General features: G+C 39.3%; 1 long non-coding RNA gene across 1 annotated transcript in view; it reads right to left on the reverse strand.

The window, feature by feature from the left end:
* Nucleotides 1-10,315, reverse strand: part of LOC123332844 — a 116,440-nt gene extending 106,125 nt beyond the window's left edge. Inside the window, exon 1 of the long non-coding RNA XR_006549941.2 lies at nt 10,253-10,315. This is a non-coding gene — a long non-coding RNA (uncharacterized LOC123332844). The remainder of the gene's footprint in view (nt 1-10,252) is intronic.
* Between the last annotated feature and the right edge of the window lie 11,137 nt (nt 10,316-21,452).

Below are 21,452 nucleotides of genomic sequence, written 5' to 3' on the forward strand. Positions count from 1 at the left end.
CCTCCAGGCTCCTCGGTCCATGGAATTCTCCAGGCAAAAACACTGGAGTGGGTAGCCATTCCCTTCTCCAGGGGATCTTCCCAACCAGGGATTGAATCTGGGTCTCCTGCATTGCAGGCAGATTCTTTACCGTCTGCACCACCAGGGAAGGAGAAGGGTATCTTAACTCACTGCCTTTCCTTTCACCATCCCCTACCACTGGCTCTCAATTTCTCTTTTACTAGGTATAACTCTGCTACTTCATTAGCTTTTGAGTAGCTACCTGAAGGTTAAAAATAAGCTGGAAAGAATAAAAATGAGAATGCTCAGAACTGACACAAAACTCTTTTAAAAAATAATTGCAAAATAAAAGATGCTTTCAGAGAGATTTTACATGAACCAAATTAGGATCTTTACCTTGTATCCTAACCAAACTAATACAGATTATGTCATAACTCCATTATAGGAAAATTTAGTTAGGGCATTTTCATCAGTTCCTCTCATCCCTCACTCCTGCTGCCTCCTAGAAGCATTCGTTATCTCAAGGTAATTTCACTAATTATTGAGGCATTACAGGTATTATTTTGATACTTCTGTGAATGTTTTATTCCTAAAATTACTCCTTTGCTTCAAAGATGACACGTTGATAAGAATACCAATGTTTTCCTAGACCTGCATAAACCAGGTCCCATAGCCCTAGCATTTGAAATTTGAATATATAATATCATCATTAGAGAGTAGCACATAGTAGCAATCATTGCAACACTCATTTTGCTAATAACACTTAGCACTTCTTTACCACTGTCTTCTACTACTCTCACTTTCAAAGCATTTTCTGTCTTCTTCTTATAAAATATGTATATATACTATACACATATTTTAATCATCATGGACTACAATATTATACACTTTGTAATATTTGTTGATGGACTAAGACCCAGGGAAAGTGAATTAATTATCTAGGCTGTCAAGGGAATTAATTGCAGAACCATAAATGTAGACTATAGATTTTGATTCCTTGGAAGTCCTGAGTTTATGTATTCTTGAAATTATAGTAGAACCATATGCATTAGCCCATTCAATCAACATCAACATTTAATACCATTATGTCTTTATATAGTTAGCATAATAACTCTGTTTCCTTAGTCTGCTTAATTCTGTGCCATCCTAAATAAATTTACCTTGATCTGCCCTGATTTGCCTTCTTATAAAAATTCCCTTCATGCCTTCATCCTTTTCCTTAGTGCACTGGAATCTGATTCCAAACTCAACAACTCCTTGTTATCTTCAAGGTCACCAAGCAACTCCTTGCCAGTTACAGAGGCCCTTTCTCAATATTCATCTTAATTGATTCTGTATCATCTGAGATGACTGAGCATTTTCACCTACTCAGAACAACTCTCCTGATACTCCCTGGGATGGCACAAAGTAAGACTCCTTTTTGTTAATCAAGATTGATTGGCCATTCACTATGGGACAGACATCATGGTAAATACTATACATGAGTAACTCAAGGGTCAGCCTTTTTGCCTTTCAAGAATCATCTTCCTCTAATTTATTTTTGGGGAAATGTGTATGTGTCACGTTCTGTCTGTGCTGCTATCTGCTTGATTTTTGTCACTGGCACCTAAAATACTGTTAAATATGTTGTGGGCCCCAAAATTTGTAAATCAGTTATTTCTAGATTTTAAAGAAAAAATTTTGTGGAGGGAAGCATGGAGAATGATAACTAGGTTCTTCTGATAGCACTCAAAAGATAATTTCACCCATGGTAAAATTGATCCATGATAGTATAGATGTCAATCATTATTTATAACAATTTCTCTATGAAAACTGATTTACAAAGATTTGAAGGATGTGTGGATGAGTATGTAGAGTTTATTTTTACATAGTAAGAAGCTGTCCTTCATTTCATTTCTGTCTAGAAGCAAAAAAAAAAAAAAAAAAGATAAAGAGTTCTTGTGCTCCAAAGACAAGCTTCCCTCGTGGCTCAGACAGTAAAGAATCTGCCTGTGATGCGGGAGACCTGGGTTCAAGCCATGGGTTGGGAAGATCCCCTGGAGGAGGGCATGGCAACCCACTCCAGTATTCTTGCCTGGAGAATCCCATGGACAGGGGAGCCTGGCAGACTGCAGCCCATGGGGTTGCAGAGTCGGACACAACTGAGCGATTAAGCACAGCACAAAGACAAGCTCCTTTCTTAAAGGGAACTATGCAATGAAACTTAGATGGGAGGTTGAGTGTCCCCAGTCTTGAGACACTACTTAGCGGAAGAAAGCATGCAAGAAAGCCTGTGGGGATATGATAATCTGTTAGAGAAATCCCCATACTGCAGGTTTTAAAGCCCCTATCTCCTCTGCCTCCAAATCCTTTCTTGTTATTCTTTGCTACCTTGATTGCCTGTCCTTTTCAACAATAATTCTAATTTTCCTCCTGATATTGGGAGAGATTGAGGGCAGGAGGAGAAGGGGGCAACATAGGATGGGATGGTTGGGATGGCATCAATCAACCAGCCAATTGACTCAGTGGACATGAGTTTGAGCAAACTCTGGGAGATAGAGAAGGACAGGGAAGCCTTGAGTGCTGCAGTCCATGGGGTCACAGGGAGTCATACATGACTTAGCAACTTACTGAACTACAACAACAAATATTCCCCAAGCCTGGGATAAGTGTCTGTTCTTTAGAGCAGGAGAAGCAATTACTTGGTCATAGAACAGGCTTGGGATGTGACAGAACCAGGGTTCAACATTGACCTTCTCTCAATCCAGTTTCTCCACTCCCTCATTCTTTACAAAGTGATGTGGACAAAAACTGGCATTCACTAAACAAGGGATGTTATGGCCATAAGGCAATCAGCCATCTCAGCCACAACTGACTATGTACCCTGAGGGGAATTCAGGATGGAGAAAAACAAGATACTGATCCCAGATAGTTAAGATGCATTTCAAAAGAGTAATTTCAATAGCCCAGATTCTTGCATCTTTCCATACATAGAAAAATACTGAAATCACTAACCTGAGATGTCTGTTTCTGTAATTATCAATTATTGTTGTTGTTTAGTCAATAATCACAATGGTGTGATCACTCACCTAGAGCCAGACATCCTGGAATGGGAAGTCAAGTGGGCCTTAGGAAGCATCACTACGAACAAAGCTAGTGGAGGTGATGGAATTCACCTCCACTTGAATAGGTGAGCTATTTCAAATCCTGAAAGATGATGCTATGAAAGTGCTGCATTCAATATGCCAGCAAATTTGGAAAACTCAGCAGTGGCCATGTGACTGGAAAAGGTCAGGTCAGTTTTCATTCCAATCCTAAAGTAAGGCAATGCTGAAGAATGTTAAAAACTACCGCACAATTGCACTCATCTCACGTGCTAGTAAACTAATGCTTAAAATTCTCCAAGTCAGGCTTCAGTAATACATGAACCGTGAACTTCCAGATGTTCAAGCTGGTTTCAGAAAAGGCAGAGAAACCAGAGATCAAATTGTCAACATCCGCTGGATCATGGAAAAAGCAAGAGAGTTCCAGAAAAACATCTACTTCAGGTATATTGACTATGCCAAAGCCTTTGACTGTGTGGATCACAATAAACTGTGGAAAATTCTGAAAGAGATGGGAATACCAGACCACTTGACCTGCCTCTTGAGAAATCTGTATGCAGGTCAGGAAGCAACAGTTAGAACTGGACATGGAACAAAAGACTGGTTCCAAATAGGAAAAGGAGTACGTCAAGGCTGTATATTGTCACCTTGCTTATTTAACTTATATGCAGAGTACATCATGAGAAACACTGGGCTGGAGGAAGCACAAGCTGGAATCAAGATTGCTGGGAGAAATATCAATAACCTCAGATATGCAGATGACACCACTCTTATGGCAGAAAGTGAAGAACTAAAGAGCCTCTTGATGAAAGTGAAAGATGAGTGAAAAAGTTGGCTTAAAACTCAATATTCAGAAAACTAAGATCATGGCATCTGGTCCCATCACTTCATGGCAAAGAGATGGGGAAACAGTGTCAGACTTTATTTTCTGGGGCTCCAAAATCACTGCAGATGGTGACTGCAGCCATGAAATTAAAAGATGCTTATTCCTTAGAAGGAAAATTATGACCAACCTAGACAGTATGTTAAAAAGCAGAGACATTATTTTGCCAACAAAGGTCCATCTAGTCAAGGCTATGGTTTCTCCAGTGCTCACGTATGGATGTGGACTTCCCTGGTGGCTCAGACGGTAAAGCGCCTGTCTACAATGCGGGAGACCCAGGTTCGATCCCAGGTCTCCAGGGAAGATCCCCTGGAGAAGGAAATGGCAATCCACTCCAGTACTATTGCCTGGAAAATCCCATGGACAGAGGACCCTGGTAGGCTACAGTCCATGGGGTGGCAAAGAGTTGGACACGACTGAGTGGCTTCACTTCATGTTTGGATGTGAGAGTTGGACTATAAAGAAAGCTGAGCACCAAAGAATTGATACTTTGAACTGTGGTGTTGGAGAAGACTGTTAAGAGTCCCTTGGACTTTAAGGAGATCCAACCAGTCCATCCTAAAGGAAATCAGTCCTGGGTGTTCATTGGAAGGACTGATGCTGAAGCTGAAACTCCAATACTTTGGCCACCTGATGTGAAGAGCTGTCTCATTGGAAAAGACCCTGATGCTGGGAAAGATTGAGGGCAGGAGGAGAAGGGGACGACAGAGGATGAGATGGCTGGATGGCATCATCGACTCAATGGACATGGGTTTGGGTGGACTCCAGGAGTTGGTGATGGACAGGGAGCCCTGGTGTGCTATGGTTCATGGGGTCACAAAGAGTCGGACATGACTGAGCGACTGAACTGAACTGAGTCACTAAGAAATATACTGCTCTTAAAGACCCCATAGACTGTAGCCCGCCAGGCTCCTCTATCTATGGGATTTTTCAGATAAGGATACTGGAGTGGGTAGCCATTTCCTTCTCTAGGGGATCTTCCTGACCCAGGATCAAACCTGCATCTCCAGCATTGGCAGGCAGATTCTTTACCACTGAGCCATCTGGGAAGCCCATAATTATTGATAGCAGGGATTTTTTTTTATTTGACTACAGCTTTTTTCCCATCTAAAACTCCCATATATCCTGGCTCTTCCCTTACCTCTTTAGAACAGTGGCTTAGAGGTATGGAAGGCTGATTCTCTGGGCTATAGTCCTCAGTAAGGATCCCAAATAAAACATAATTCTCAACTTTTACCTTATGTATTTTTTTTTCAGTTGACAGAGGTTATTATTGTTCATCAGCTTCTCTGGAGTTAGACTTTCAATATAGGAGGGCAGTTTAGGAGAGATTGTTAACATATGCAAAAATAGTTTGTCCCTGATCTGGAGTCTAATGAAATCCAGGTTTCCCTTCATATATCATATATGTATTCTCCAATCATTACCATCATGTGAAGCTACCTGAAGGAGAATATGCATCACTATTATTCAAAGCCACATGAAGGCCCATTCTTCTTCATATGATCTTGTGCCCTTTTACTTTTCCCTGAAGCCCAAATGTGAGGAGTTTTACATGAATATGTTGTGACTTGGATGTCCAGTCATCAGCCCAGGTTAAGATTTTTATTCTTCAACATTCCCTTCAATCTGAACTAACCATCTGCCTCCTTTCATATTTGGAACCATCTTAACTCTCATTTTTACTAGGTAATCATAAAATACCCAGGATCTTGTCCAGTATATAATGTGTTTTGGGGCTTCTTTGTCTTCTACTGATTAAAGTCAGAAGCTACTGGTCTCAGTGATATTCTCTTAGCCTTGTTCTAACACCTAGTACACATATTCTTTGTTCATTAAATCACAACCGTCTTTGGCTGAACTTGCTCAAAGAATAAAACAAATGCTTCATCTGATTATAGCCCATTGATTTCTTAGCCAGTATAAGATTTAAAAGACATTTTAAAAATCACATGTTTTGTCTTTGTTTATCAACCTTGAAAATTAATTTCAGCACTGCATTTTATTTAATCTTCTGTCCCCTGTAAAAATATCAACAAATAACAGTGGAAGACAGCTTTTCCTGGGTTTGTTTATTGGATTATCTTTAATAGCCCCATTTTCTTATTTATTTTTAGGGCTCTAGTGCAGTCAAATCATCATTAATTAAAATGTGCAAGGCACTCACAGAAAGCATAAATAAAACAGAGTGGAGAAGGCAGCCTCAACTTAGTATTTTGCAGGGTGGGTTAGCTTAAAAGGAAAGGCATGTCCTCTATCTTGAAAATCAGAAAAGAGATGCTTTTTCTACTTCATCAAAAGCAAGGAAATATGAAGCCACCACTTTTCCAAGAGAAAGGTCTTTTTTTTCAAGCCCCTCTCCGGGTGAACTTTATGACGAAATGAAAGATTATCCTCTGCCATCTGTCACTGAAACCCAGTCTACATTCTAAATCTAAGCCTCAGAGCAGAGAGAAAGTAAAAGCAATTGAGAGACATAAATGTTCCAGGAGCCATTTCACAACAACTTTATTTCTCATTTGTCTTCATCAGAAGGATTTCAAGATTGGAACATTTAATAGACCTCTCACTGACAGCTGATGGGAAGATTAGTGATCAAAGGTTGGAGATATTTGGAAAAGGAATATGTTCTGCTGTGGGACTGATGGGAAAATGAGGAAGAGGTCTCGAAATGGAGACTGATTAAGTTAAAAGCCCAAGAAGAGCTGCTGTGGGGGAAGGAAAACAATGGATTCCCCCTCCTCTTGGAGGCAGCATCCTGCATCCATTCAGGGAAAGGCAGGCGGCCCTTCAGAGAAATGTGTAGTAGCCAAGTGGCTCTCCTGAGAAAGCCAATTGCAAGTGGCTTCTCACACATGGGGGGTTCAGCTCTGTCTGAGGAGAGCAACTATTTGTCAGTGAAACAAACCATGTGAGGAAGTCATGGCCTTTGTGAAGAACAAGGCGTTTGAAACATGATTCCTCTGGTTCTGTCAGAATCAGTTACCAGAAATTCATTTCATGGGTATATTTTTTTAGCCTCAGTGAATCCAGGCCCTTCCACAGAATTTCAATCAAGAAATGGAACTGTGGAGAATTTTGTCTTTTCAATTCATAGACTCATTATGAGGTCAGTGAAACTATTGATCCCACTTACATGCATTTACCACCCGCTGTGCTTCTCACCCTCCTCTCCAGAAAATTACTGACTGATTCATTCCAGAAAGAAAGATGTAGGCATTGCCAGATTACATACTTAAATTTGAACTGACCTACAGTTAAGCTTTAGCAAAATGAAAGACTCTACTTGCTGGTGGATAGTGCAGGAAAGTCTAGACAGAGATGTCTGTGACCAGGAAGAATGCCACAGATGATCCTTAGGACTAGCAAATATTCCAAGTGGGAAAGCGTCACTGAAGAGGATTAATGGCTGAACCTCTAACTTTCTGCAAGTTCTAACTCTGTCCTTCTATTTATGAGGAAATGAGGCCCAAATAAGAGTCCTTCTCCTCTTTTGGATTAAAAGACGCTTGCTCCTTGGAAGAAAACCTATCATAAACCTAGACAGCATATTAAAAAGCAAAGACATCACTTTGCCAACAAAGGTCAGTCAAAGCTATGGTTTTTCCAGTAGTCATGTACGGATGAGAGTTGGACCATAAAGAAAGATGAGCACTGAAGAATTGATGCTTTCCAGTTGTGCTAGAGAAGACTTTTGAGGGTCTCTTGGACGGCAAGGAGATCAAACCAGTCGATCCTAAAGGAAATCAGTCCTGAATATTCATTGGAAAGACTAATGCTGAAGCTGAAGCTCCAATACTTTGGCCACCTGACGCAAAGAGCTGACTCATTGGTAAAGATCCTGATGCTGGGAAAGATTGAAGGCAGGAGAGAAGGAGGTGACAGAGAATAAGATGGTTGGAGGCCATGATTGACTCAATCGACATGAGCTTGAGCAAACTCCGGGAGATAGTGAAGGACAGGGAAGCCTGGAGTGCTGCAGTCCATGGGGTTGCAAAGAATGAGACACGACTGAGAGACTGAACAACAACAACAACCTCTTCCAGAGTCTCCAGATGTTAAAGCTGGAAAGAAGGTGAATACCATCTAAAGTAGACCTTCCATTTTACAGGTGTCCAGAGGTAAAATAATCTCTGTGGTCACAGAGCTGCTTCACAGACCCAGAAACACCCTGTGATTTTCTCGAGGCCCAGTTCACTTCTGTCCACTGATAAAGATTCTCTCCTTGACCAAACTCTAGTCAGGCTTCTGTGCACTCTCTTCTCAAATAGGCCTTGACTTTTGGGCTTCTGTTATTGTCTCTGCATTGTCCAGTTTTAATAAGAAATCCTAAATCATTTTAACCATAATCGCACACTCTGATTGCCCTAGCCTGCCTTTCAGCAAGAATCCTGTTGGGCTGGTTTAACCAGAATCCTCCCTTACTCCTTCCTCTTACTCATTTCTATTCACTGACCTCCCCCACCCCCAATTTACTGTTGCTAGATTACAAATTCCCATTTTTCCTTTTTGTACTTTGAGTTGGATCCATTGCAGTGGTCCCTATACCTATCATAATAGTTCTGAGTTAAGTCAGCCTTACCATTCTTTGACAAGTGTCATGAATAATTTTTTTCTCCAACACTGTTCTGGGGAACCATTTATTTCCCAATCATCATAAAGGGAAGTGGGGGATATAGATTCTCTCCATTCTCTATTCTTACAATTGCAAAGGATGGGGAAAGAGGACTAAAACATTTAACTAAAAATTAAGAATTTTAGATTTCTATCAAAAATATATCTTGATTATTGACTAAAAGTTTTCTTTATTTTTAATAAAATTCTTTCTTGGGACTTCCCTGGTGGTGCAGTGGCTAAGACTCCTCCTTGCTCCTAATACAAGGGGCCAGGGTTCAATCTGTGGTTGGGGAATTAGATCCCACATGCTGAAACTAAGAGTTCAAATGACACAACTAAAGATCCTGCATGCTGCAACTAAACAAAACAAAAATTTTTTTAATTAAAAAAAAAAAAATCCTTTCTTATTTCTAGAGGATGGCTAGATGACACAGAAACTTTCAGAGTATCTGCTCCTGATCCCACTGCAATGATTCACATTATTCTTATTCCCATCTTTCATTGCCCTCTGAAATTTCTCAATTCTAGCAATGTTACTTTGAATGCTAAGGACATGCTAGTTAATTTTTTAATTCTTGTACACAATAGCAAAGTATTATTAAATCTATAATTTAAAAACCTCACCAATCTGTCTAAAGAGAAAAAAGGCAAGACTGGATCATATACTATTTTGAAAGAAATTAACAAAGCAGCAACTAACGCATTTATGGATTAAAAAAAATTAGTTGGGGGGTCCTGGATAAGAAAGAGCTGTAATCAGCATAGGAGTTATTTTTTTATTTTTCCAAAGGAATTTGCAAAATTTGTTTGCAAATGGAGCACAGTCTTTGAAACCTTTGCCAGACTATTGTCATACCTAATAGACACAAAACATTCTCACCTCCACCAACTTTGGACTCACGCTTCAAATCATTTACCGAGCTCTAAAGAAGTGTCTTCCATTTCGAGAATATGAAAATGAGGTTATATTTTTATCAGCAAGCAACTTATTGAAGCATTGAAAATGAAAATGTACATAAAACAATCATTTGCTAAATGCATCAACCCCTTGGGGGCTCTAATTAACAGTTATGTTGATCTAGATGCAAAAAGCTTTCCATTTGTTGTCAATTCCAAAAGTCTTGTCAAAGTTGTCATCAGACTGAAGGTCTGACTCATTTTTAAATTATCTGAGCCGGCTGTTCAGATCTGTCAGTTATAATTGTTCTTTTTACTTCTCTAGTCATTTTGGTTAAAATTCCCCCATCTGCACAGCCCACTAAACCTCCTCCCCCAATTGTCCCAATATTCACACATGGATTTGGTATTTACCAACACGTCCAGTTGTAAACTCTCCTACTACATTCTGGGTCTGGTTAGTCATAAAACAGCTGCTGCTCTGGATCAGTCTAGAATGGGGTGATTTTCCATCCTTTTAAGACTATTTTATAAATTTGTGAGTTTTCTTCTAGATGATTTGTTTTCTGTGTATAGTTAGACTAGAGAGCTCTTCAAGAAAATTAGAGATATCAAGGGAATATTTCATGCAAAAGTGGGCACAATAAAGGACAGAAATGGTATGGACCTAACAGAAGCAGAAGATATTAAGAAGAGCTGGCAAGAATACACAGAAGAATTATACAAAAAAGATCTTCATGACCCAGATAACCACGATGGTGTGATCACTCACCTAAAGCCAGACATCCTGGAATACAAAGTCCAGTGGGCCTTAGGAAGCATCACTACGAACAAAGCTGGTAGAGGTGATGGAATTCCAGTTGAGTTATTTCAAATCCTAAAAGATGATGCTGTGAAAGTGCTGCACTCAATATGCTAGCAAATTTGGAAAACTCAGCAGTGGCCATGGGACTGGAAAAGGTCAGTTTTCATTCCAATCCTAAAGAAAGGCAATACCAAACAATATAAAAATTACCACACAATTGCACTCATCTCACACACTAGCAAAGTAATGTTCAAAATTCTCCAAGCCAGGCTTCAACAGTATGTGAACTGTGAACTTCCAGATATTCAAGCTGGATTTAGAAAAGGCAGAGGAACCAGAGATCAAATTGCCAACATCTGCTGGATCATTGAAAAAGCAAGAGAGTTCCAGAAAAACATCTACTTCAGGTATATTGACTATGCCAAAGCCTTTGACTGTGTGGATCACAACCAACTGTGGAAACTTCTGAAAGAGATGGGAATACCAGACCACCTGACCTGCCTTCTGAGAAATCTGTATTTGGATCAAGAAGCCACACTTAGAACTGGACATGGAACAACAGACTGGTTCCAAATCGGTGATGGAGTATGTCAAGGCTGCATATTGTCACCCTGCTTATTTAACTTCTATGCAGAGTACATCATGCAAAATGCCGGGCTGGATGAAGCACAAGCTGGAATCGAGATTGCCAGGAGGAGCATCAATAACCTCAAATACAAAGATGACACCACCCTTATGGCAGAAAGTGAAGAGGAACTGAGGAACCTCTTGATGAAAGTGAAAGAGGAGAGTGAAAAAGCTGGCTTAAAACTCAACATTCAGAAAACTAAGATCATGGCATCCCGTCCCATCACTTGATGACAAACAGATTGGGAAACAATGGAAACAGTGACAGACTTTATTTGCTTGAGCTCCAAAATCACTGCAGATGGTGACTGCAGCCATGAAATTAAAAGACGCTTGCTCCTTGGAAGTAAGGCTATGACCAACCTAGACAGCTTATTAAAAAGCAGAGACATTACTTTGCCAACAAAGGTCCGCCTAGTCAAAGCTATGGTTTTTCTAGTAGTCATGTATGGATTTGAGAGTTGGACTATAAAGAAAGCTGAGCGCCAAAGAATTAATCTTCTTCAACACTGTGGTGTTGGAGAAGATACTTGAGAATCCCTTGGACTGCAAGGAGATCCAACATCTATCCTAAAGGAAATCAGTCCTGAATATTCATTGGAAGGACTAATGCTGAAGCTGAAATTCCAGTACTTTGGCCACCTGATGAGAAGAACTGACTCACTAGAAAAGACCTTCATGCTGGGAAAAATTCAATTTGGAAAGAGAGGATGATATGGTTAGGTGGCATCACTGATGTGATGGACATGAGTCTGAGTAGGCTCTGGGAGTTGATGATGGACAGGGAAAGCCTGGTGTGCTTGTAGTCTATGGGGTTGCAAAAAGTCGGACATGACTGAGCAATCGAATTGAATTGAACTGAACCTCTTCATAAATAAAATAACCAATTCCTCCCTGGTGGATATTGCAGGGTGTTTTGGGAACTTTATAAGCTAGTTTCCAAAACCTAGACAACACTACTATCACTATCTTGTCCTCTAAAGTAATTATGTTCCATGACTTCCCTGGTGCTAATGCAGGGGCCATGGGTTTGATCTCTGGTCTGGGAATATTCCATATGCCTCAGAGCAACTAAATCCTGTGTGCTGCAACGACTGAGCCTGCGTGCTGCAACTATTTAAGTCATTGCACCTAGGGCCTGTGTTCCACAACAGGATAAGCTACTATAATGAGAAGCCTGTGCATTGCAAGAAGAATAGCCCTCCCTCACTGCAACTAGAGAAAGTCTGCACACAGGAACAAAGACCCAGCACATCCAAAAATAAAATAAGTATGTTCTATTACCTATTTAATGAGAAAGAGCATGACACGGGAGGCACTCACTGTTTTTTGCATTTGTTGTTGCTACTTATTTTTCTGTTCCTTTTAAGCAGTTAAAAACTATAAGATGCCAAACAATGAATTTTCACTACAAATAGCATGAAAGCTGGAAAAAATTATATATACTAGCTCTTGAAGATTGAGTCCTGCTATAAAGAAAAACAAACATCACAATGAACAATGCTAGAAATATAAGGATAAATTCATCTCAGTCAGTCCTTGTATTCAAAGAGCTTTAAATGCATCAAACTCTGTTTTCTTTGAGTTAGATGATGTTATATATTTGGATGAGCCAGAGTTGCCTTAGCGAGCTGGGCCAGGAGGCACTAGTACAACTTCATTCATTACTCTTGTCCCACTGGGATAAGTCCAGGTAGCCCTCCTCCATCTGGTAACTGTGCTACTGGAAAATATGGCCCAAAGTCATCCTAACAGGGAAAGGGGAGGAAGGAGCCTTAAGCAGAATGTTTCAAGGGCTAAATTTAGAAGTGGCTTACTTCAGTTCTGCCTAGTTTGTTGGTCAGATTGTGACACATGTCTAACTGCAAGGAACCTTGAGAAGAACTGTCTTCCCATGTGCTGGGGAAGAGGAACTGGGATGGTGAGCAGGCAGCACTTTTGCTGCCATGTAGCCAGAGATTATTTTCTTCTGAATCCTTCAAAATATGTGTCAACATTGAAAATAAATGCCAATATTTTTCACAACCAGAAGGAAATGAAAATTTTTAGAATCATCATGATAATCTCAAAGAGAGTTATTGGTTTCTTTATGAATCTGTCATGTCAAGGAAACTATATTAATATAATTTTTATCTGTGGGAAGATTAATAAGGTCTTGATAACTAATATTCATGTAAAAATCATATCTGGATCATAGTCAACATAATTGTTTTTTCTGCATCATAATAGTTAAAGCAAGACTCCTTGGAAAGTTATTCTAATCCTTGAAACTTTATTCTAATCCTTAGTCATGTCTTTTATGGAGTGGGTTGAATTGTGTCTCCCAAAAAGACACATTTATGTCCTAATCTCTGGAACCTGTTAATGTGATCTTATTTGGAAGATCAAGTTAAAAAAAGGTCATACTGGGTTAGGATGGTCCCTACATCCAATGACTGTCATCTTTATAAGAGAAAGGAGAGAGAAATTTGGACACATAGCAAGAAAGAAGACCATGTGAAGTCAAAGTCAGAGACTGGAGTGATTCAAGTCAGGGCATGTCAAGGATTGCCGACATCTATCAGAAGCCAGGAGAGAGGCACAGGTTGGATTCTCCCTCAGAGCCTCCATAAGGAACCAATCTTGCTGACAACACAGTTTCAGACTTGTAGCCTCAAGAACTGTGACAGAATAAATTTCTATTGTTTGAAGGCACCAAATTTGTAGTAATTTGTTATGGAAGCTCTATGAAACTTTGTACACTTGATTTGCAAAGAAATTGATCTTTAGGAGAGACATACCATCTTTGGGCTCCTACTGTGTACAGGCACTTAGACATTGGTGATACAAAGGTGGGTATAAGGAACTTGCAAATTAGTGGAGGTGAAAAACATGTAAATAGACATTTGAATTCAACTGTGGGAAAACATTTTTATATTTCCGAATCTTCAGCTAAAAAAAGAAAAATATCAAAAATTATGTTTTACATTGTCACCTCTTATTCTTCCTTCATATAGATACTGGTGCTGATAATTATTTGACTGCTTTCGGAATTATCCTTCATATTATATCTGCTAAAATGTGAGACCAAATAATTGTCAGTTCATTACTGAAGAACTACTGTGATACTATAATGGGGTCCTGACTCCATGAATGTGTTACTCTTGGCTTTTTACGGTTTTATTTTTGACCTAACTTTCCTACAGAAGTGATTAACTACTGTTTTCAAAACCTAGGATTCTCTAATGGACCAAATAAAATGAACTCAACGAATCTCATTGGCTCAATTTTGGCAGTACAGGTAGAAAATGTCACATTAAATTTGTCATGTTCAAATATTTATGCACTGTCATACAGTTCCCAAAGCAAGAAAAGATAAAGAGGAATTTTTAAACAAGTCAGCTCTGGTTTGGCATATAAAGTCAAATCTAGTTCAACTCAATTCATGGGAGTATAGTATATACTGGTGTATATACCAGTCAGCGACAGATAATTTACAACAGGTTACAGTGAAGTTCATTTGCAGTCCATGTATCATGTATCATGTCACCAAGGAAGTGCTGTAAACCTAAATTACAAGATGGCCTAGCACATAGCAGATACTTAGGTCAAAAAATACCAAGAAAACAAAACTGCCTAATAGCTCATCTCTACCTTCTCTCAGGAGGTCCCCAAAGTCATTATACTTCTCATCTCAAGAACTCTATTGGCTCCTATATGGTCATTCTACCTACGCTGTCTACACTTGCCACTATGTAAACCACTTCTTAAATCTGCTGCTCTTTGCAGGAGGGGCCTCAGAATCCTTCTAAATACCTTGCAGAAGATACCTTATATCTTCCCCAGACCCCCCATAAATCCAATTCATCTTGGGCTACAGCTGATGACCTATTCTTGCAACATAGGTAACCTGACTTAGACAAGTATCAATCTGAGGGGTTTCACTACCAGAATTCATCTCAACTGTTATATTAATAGCACTTTCTCTTCCACAGGAGGGAGATAAACCATTCTGCTTTTATAATAATCATTGAGAGCTTAACATTGATATCTCCTCCACTCCTTTCCAGCTCTGATCTTGCTTAACTTGGTTGAGATAATTCGGGTTGATGAGGGGAGGCAGAGTGAAGGTGTGACGGCAAAGAAAGGGTGCAAATATTTTTAAGCATCAGCATCAGTTCTGTGCTAAATGTTGTGCTCACCTCTTTAGATTTTGTTTCACTTAACTGGGGCAACAATCCCATAAAGTTGTCTTGTTAGTCCCACCTTCCCATTGAAAGAAACATAGGGGTTAAGTAACATGTTCCAAACCACACTGCTGTTAAGAACTGAAGCAACGACTTGAGTATAATTTCAAGGTCCTTTATATTTTTCCACAATGTTCCTCTTTGAGACACATTATCTAAGGATGCCCAGCCTCTTCAGTTAAAGTCACCTCTACCTCACTCCAGCCCCGGGGCCCTTCCTCTGTTCCTAAGAAGATCACGAGGCACACTTCTTTGAATGACTCTGTCCCATTTCTCTTGGGACCAAAACCTCAATCTAGTAACCCTTCTGTATTCCCTTAGTATATGCTCATGTGACCCTGGATTGCATTTAGAGAGATGAAGTCAAGACCTTGGTAATGACTGCATATTCATATCTACCTTTTGATTATATAGTTATACTTATATAAATGGGTATCTACTGTTCTGAAAATGCTTTTGAATAAGATTCTGAAGTTGTGCCAGGGAGCACTAACAGTAGGTATGCTGGGAGCTGTCTGATTTCCTTGTCTTGGATTCTTGCTAAATCTTTATCGAGAATTCACACAATGAAGAGGAAAAATATTAATGAAAACTTTATTCCCACTGTCATTCCTTAACTCTTCTCCAGACCTAGGGAAGTGCAACTACATCTTTTTTTTTTTTTTAACTACAGCTTTAAATACCCTTCCTTCAAGGCTGGTTGGCAAATAAAGTGTTATCAGTGCACAAGTAAGGTAAAGTAAAAGTAAGTAAGGTAAAATGTCAAGTAAAAAGGATGGTGTACTCAGGCAAAGAAGTTGTAGAAAAGCCAACTTCTCTGGTGGGTACAGACAGCGCAATGGTAAAGAACCCGCCTGCCAATGGAGGAGACACTGGTTTAATCCCTGGATCGGGAAGATCCCCTGGAGTAGGAAATGGCAACCTACTCCATTTTTCTTGCCTGGAAAAATCCCATGGACAGAGAAGCCTGGCAGGCTACAGTCCATGGAGTCATGAAGAGTCAGACACGACTGAGCACATACATACCCAAGCAGAGAAGTTGTAGAAAAGCCAGCAAGTGCCACCAATGAATTTTAAAGTGAGTTTGGTAGACAGGCATCAAAGCCTTTAAAGCATAGGCATTTATTGAATTTTATTGTTGAGTTTCACAGAACTCCAAAGAATGTGATTAAGTTGTTACTCTTGGGAAGGATTTTCCAGGTGAAATGTCTGAGCCACATATTAAGGAACCATGGGATTACAACTAAAATGGATCTGCTTTTACCTTAGTACTTTGCAAATACTCTAACATGGTATTAGAAATCATGGATAGAAAATACAAGAGTTCTAAAAGAAGCCACATGTACCAGTGCTTTAAAGTGGGGATGATAATAGAAACAGAAAGCTCCATTTGCAATAGTTCAGTGAAGGAGACACTGAACTGTTCAAGCTCACCCCTATTTATACATCATGGGTTATTTTGTGTGAGAGGAGACATATATTCTAAACAGTGTTTTCCAAATCTGATTTAATAAAATCATGTAGGGGAGAGCTGTCAAAAATACAGATTCTCCCAGATATTCTGATTTACCAAAAAGTAAATCAGAAGTATTTGTTTTTGCTGTTGCTGTTTTGACTTTGGTTATCCACAGGTTTGGGAATAACTGTGGTAAAAGATTTAGGCTATTTTGCTACTCTTAAGCATGATTTAGGCAAATCTCATCCATCTTCTGTGTCTAAATCAATGGACTGCGAAAGAAGCATTAGAAGAGTTTCAAAGATTGATTCTAAGACATTCTTCTAGTAATAACAGGCTGGGGTATGGGTTCAGGGAGATAATACACACAAGAAGAGGAATCACTCAGTAATAAAGTGCTATTATCCTGAGTAACTTTCAACTTCTCTACTATTTTAGCCTGGAAAAGAATAGCATAAAGATGCTTTAGTTTCTCTCCAGCACTTATTACAATTTCAGCCAATGCTGTGAGAGGACAGTAGGACTTATAAGGTTAAGACAATCACTATTTAAGATAACGTGCTTGAAACTCTCATTTCTTGGCTTGCAAGAATGTGTATCATGCAAAGCATGATGTCATAAGGCCCTGGGCTGGTTTTGGGAAGAGCAGGACAGGGGTATCAGGGAAAAGCAAATTTAAAATGGCAAAGAAAGATTATTTTTTAGAAGACTGGAGAACTGTTTGTGACCCTCCAATTCAGTATGGATTTGAGAGTTGGACTATAAAGAAAGCTGAGTGCAAAAGAATTGATGCTTTTAAACTGTGGTGTTGGAGAAGACTCTTGAGAGCCCCTTGGACTGCAAGGAGATCCAACCAGTCCATCCTAAAGGAAACCAGTCCTGAATATTCATTGGAAGGACTGATGCTGAAGCTGAAGCTCCAATACTTTGGCCACCTGATGCAAAGAACTGACTCATTGGAAAAGACCCTGATGCTGGGAAAGACAGAAGGTAGGAGGAGAAGGGGGCAACAGAGGATGAGATTGTTTGATGGCATCATGGACTCAATGCACATGAGTTTGAATAAACTCCGGAAGTCGGCAATGGACAGGGAGGTCTGGTGTGCTGCAGTTCATGGGATCGCAGAGTCGGATATTGACTGAGCGACTGAACTGAACTGAATTCATTTCCTCCTTTAGCTCATGCAGCCATTGCTACTGCCTCTAACAAGAGAAAAGGTTCTGCTTTTCTTTTAATATTGTCTGAACATGGTGGATTTGTTATTTCTGGCTTGTATAACAGCTAGCTCCCTCTTAAAATCCTCAAGGTTCTTCCTAGGAAAGCTGTTTAGATCCTGAGTCATCTTTGAGTCATGGATCAATTTGAAAATTCTGCCAAGAAACACAGACTCCAGACTTTGCATGCAGTTCCAGGGACATGTGTATCCCAGCATAAGAACTAGCAGTGGGGTTTTCTTTCCGTTCCACCAAATGAATTTTAGTTGATTGCAAAACGACTGTTATACTGCAAAGATCAGAATCTGGCCTCAAATATAGCTATGTAAGTATAGCTATGAAACACTGAATCTGTATTAAGCACTTAAAATGTGCTTAACATTACTTGACGTTACTGTTATAGTCAATCTCATTTTAATCTTTAAAGATTGCACAGGTGAAGGTCCTCAGTTACTCAAGATTAAGTAACTTTTCCAGAGTCGCACTTTTTCAGTCACAAACCTGAACTGACTTTAAAGCTATTATCTAACCACCACCTACTCCAGTTTTCCCACCTTGGAATGAAAAATTTGCTTTCTACTTACAACAAATTTTCAAGTGATGATATATATTGGATGATATCCAACATTAATTCTAACCACTCATCCTTCTAAAACTCAAACATACATTCTCAGTTATAGAATCAACATGGCCAATGTAGTAATTGAGGTCATTCTTACCTAATACAGTATATCATAAGCTTCTTGAAAGCAGAAACGATGTATGCTTCACTATTCCTGCTCACACAGCATGTCTCAGACATAGGGAGAAGCTCAGTGTCAAACATAATTTATTGGCTCCTCTCAGTTCTCAGTAAAGGATGACATAGCTTCCCAGATAAAACCTATGAGAACCCTTTTGTAACAATTTTAATAGGTCTGTTTTATTTGGGTTCTTCTATATGTCATACATCCAGCTCATTAAAAAAGCAGCCATTGGTCCTTAAGCTTTACATGACACTGAACAAGGTAACTTTACTGCAAAGTTTTAAATGCTTGACTCAGTACTAAATATTATGTTTAATACAGTATGGAGTCTTTCCAAGGGTTGTACATCACTGGGCAGATTTGATCATTGGTTAGCTGTAATACTAGGATCCTTAAAAATACCTCTCTTAAGAGTCTAGAAAATTCTTGGTTCCAATTAACCAACTAAAAAGTGCTTCTCTTCATTAACTTTAAAAGCCTCACCTTCTTTTAATCAAAAACCCCAATTAACATGCCCATTTCTTGACTGCTAAAGGGCCATGCATGAATATGAATGCATATCTTGATGCCTGTTGACTGCATTTTAACAGGTGTTATCACTTTGATAAATTTCAGAAGTCTCATGTTTCTGTCACCTGATATATAATCTAGCCACGGAAGAAACTGGTTATCTCGAATATTCAATCTCATTTTCATGCCAACCAAATAAGCCACAGAATAGCTAGTAATGAAAAGTATTCAAACATGGATAATTTTAGCAGCCACTTAAATAACATAGATGCTAGAGGCTAAAGGGTAGGGGAGCATACTAACTATTCATATTTAAAAATTTTTAAGTATAATTTTTACAGAATTACATCGACAACATTGTTTAGTGCAAGACATTAGAAGCCAATTATTTTTGGTACATATGTGATATTTCTAAGCACATGAGGTATGTCTAGGGGAGGAATACCTTAAGAAACATCACTCTAGTAAGGAAGTACTTTTCTCATAGGTTTGGACATGGAACCAGCACATCAGGGTAAGATAGTTTTTTTTTTTAAGAAATGCTTGAAGAAACTCTAAATCATATTTGATTGGTATTCTAATTTGCATGTTTGAATGCATTTTTTTTAGTAATGAGGAGGGGACAAGAGAACAGAAGCTTTTAACATAGTAAGAATTAGCTATTATTTTTTAATTTGCTGTGGGTTATACACACAAATTAAGGCTTTCCTCATAGCTCAGTCAGTAAAGAAACTGCCTGCAGTTCAGGAGACCTGGGTTCGATTCCTGGGTCAGAAAGATCCCCCAGAGAAGGAAATGGCAACCCACTCCAGTAGTCTTGCCTGGAGAATACCATGGAGAGAAGGGCCTGGCAGGCTACAGTCCATGGAGTCACAAGAGTCGGACACAACTTAGCGACTAAACCACCATACACACAAATTACTCAAGATGCTGGTGTTTAAGTTGAGTTCATCTAAGCTAGTTTGTTTATATTTTTTCTGGCTGATTCCTAACTCCAAAAGAGTAAGTGCTCAAGTAATTGCTGTTTTGTAAACAGTTTTTGCATTCAACTAAAATCTAAGAAATATGTTAGAAAGATTTCTTATTCATTTCTAAGTAGACTTTTACCCTAATTCCCAAATACCCTCTTCCAATAACACAAGAGAAGACTCTACACATGGACATTACCAGATGGTCAATACCGAAATCAGATTGATTATATTCTTTGCAGCCAAAGATGGAACTCTATATAGTCAGCAAAATCAAGATTGTGAGCTGACTGTGGCTCAGATCATGAACTCTTTATTGCCAAATTCAGACTTAAATTGAAGAAAGTAGGGAAAACCACTAGACCATTCAGGTATGACCTACATCAAATGGCTGATGATTATACAGTGGAAGTGATAAATAGATTTAAGGGACTAGATCTGATAGAGTGCCTGATGAACTATGGACGGAGGTTCGTGACATTGTACAGGAGAAAGAGATCAAGACTATCCCCAAGAAAAAGAAATGTAAAAAAGCAAAATGGTTGTCTGAGGAGGCCTTACAAATAGCTGTGAAAAGAAGAGAAGCCAAAAGCAAAGAAGAAAAGGAAAGATATAAGCATCTGAATGCAGAGTTCCGAAGAATAGAAAGGAGAGATAAGAAAGCCTTCCTCAGCGATCAATGCAAAGAAATAGAGGAAAACAACAGAATGGGCAAGACTAGAGATCTCTTCAAGAAAATTAGAGATACCAAGGGAACATTTCACGCAAAGATGGGCTCAATAAAGGACAGAAATGGTATGGACCTAACAGAAGCAGAAGATATTAAGAGCTGGCAAGAATACACAGAACTATACAAAAAAGATCTTCACGACCCAGATAATCATGATGGTGTGATCACTCACCTACAGCCAGACATCCTGGAATGTGAAGTCAAGTGGGCCTTAGTAAGCATCACTACAAACAAAGCTAGTAGAGGTGATGGAATTCCAGTTGAGCTATTTCAAATCCTAAAAGGTGATGCTGTGAAAATGCTGCACTCAATATGCCAGCAAATTTGGAAAACTCAGCAGTGGCCACAGGACTGGAAAAGATCAGTTTTCATTCCAATCACAAAGAAAGGCAATGCCAAAGAATGCTCAAACTACCGTACAATTGCTTTCATCTCACATGCTAGTGAACTAATGCTCAAAATTCTCCAAGCCAGGCTTCAGCAATATGAAAACCGTGAACTTCCTGATGTTCAAGCTGGTTTTAGAAAAGGCAGAGGAACCAGAGATCAAATTGCCAACATCCGTTGGATCATCGAAAAAGCAAGAGTTCCAGGAAAACATCTACTTCTGCTTTATTGACTATGCCAAAGCCTTTGACTGTGTGGATCACAATAAACTGTGGAAAATTCTGAGAGATGGGAATATCAGAC

The sequence above is a fragment of the Bubalus bubalis genome, chromosome 3 (assembly GCF_019923935.1).
Source record: "Bubalus bubalis isolate 160015118507 breed Murrah chromosome 3, NDDB_SH_1, whole genome shotgun sequence".
NCBI lineage: Eukaryota > Metazoa > Chordata > Mammalia > Artiodactyla > Bovidae > Bubalus > Bubalus bubalis.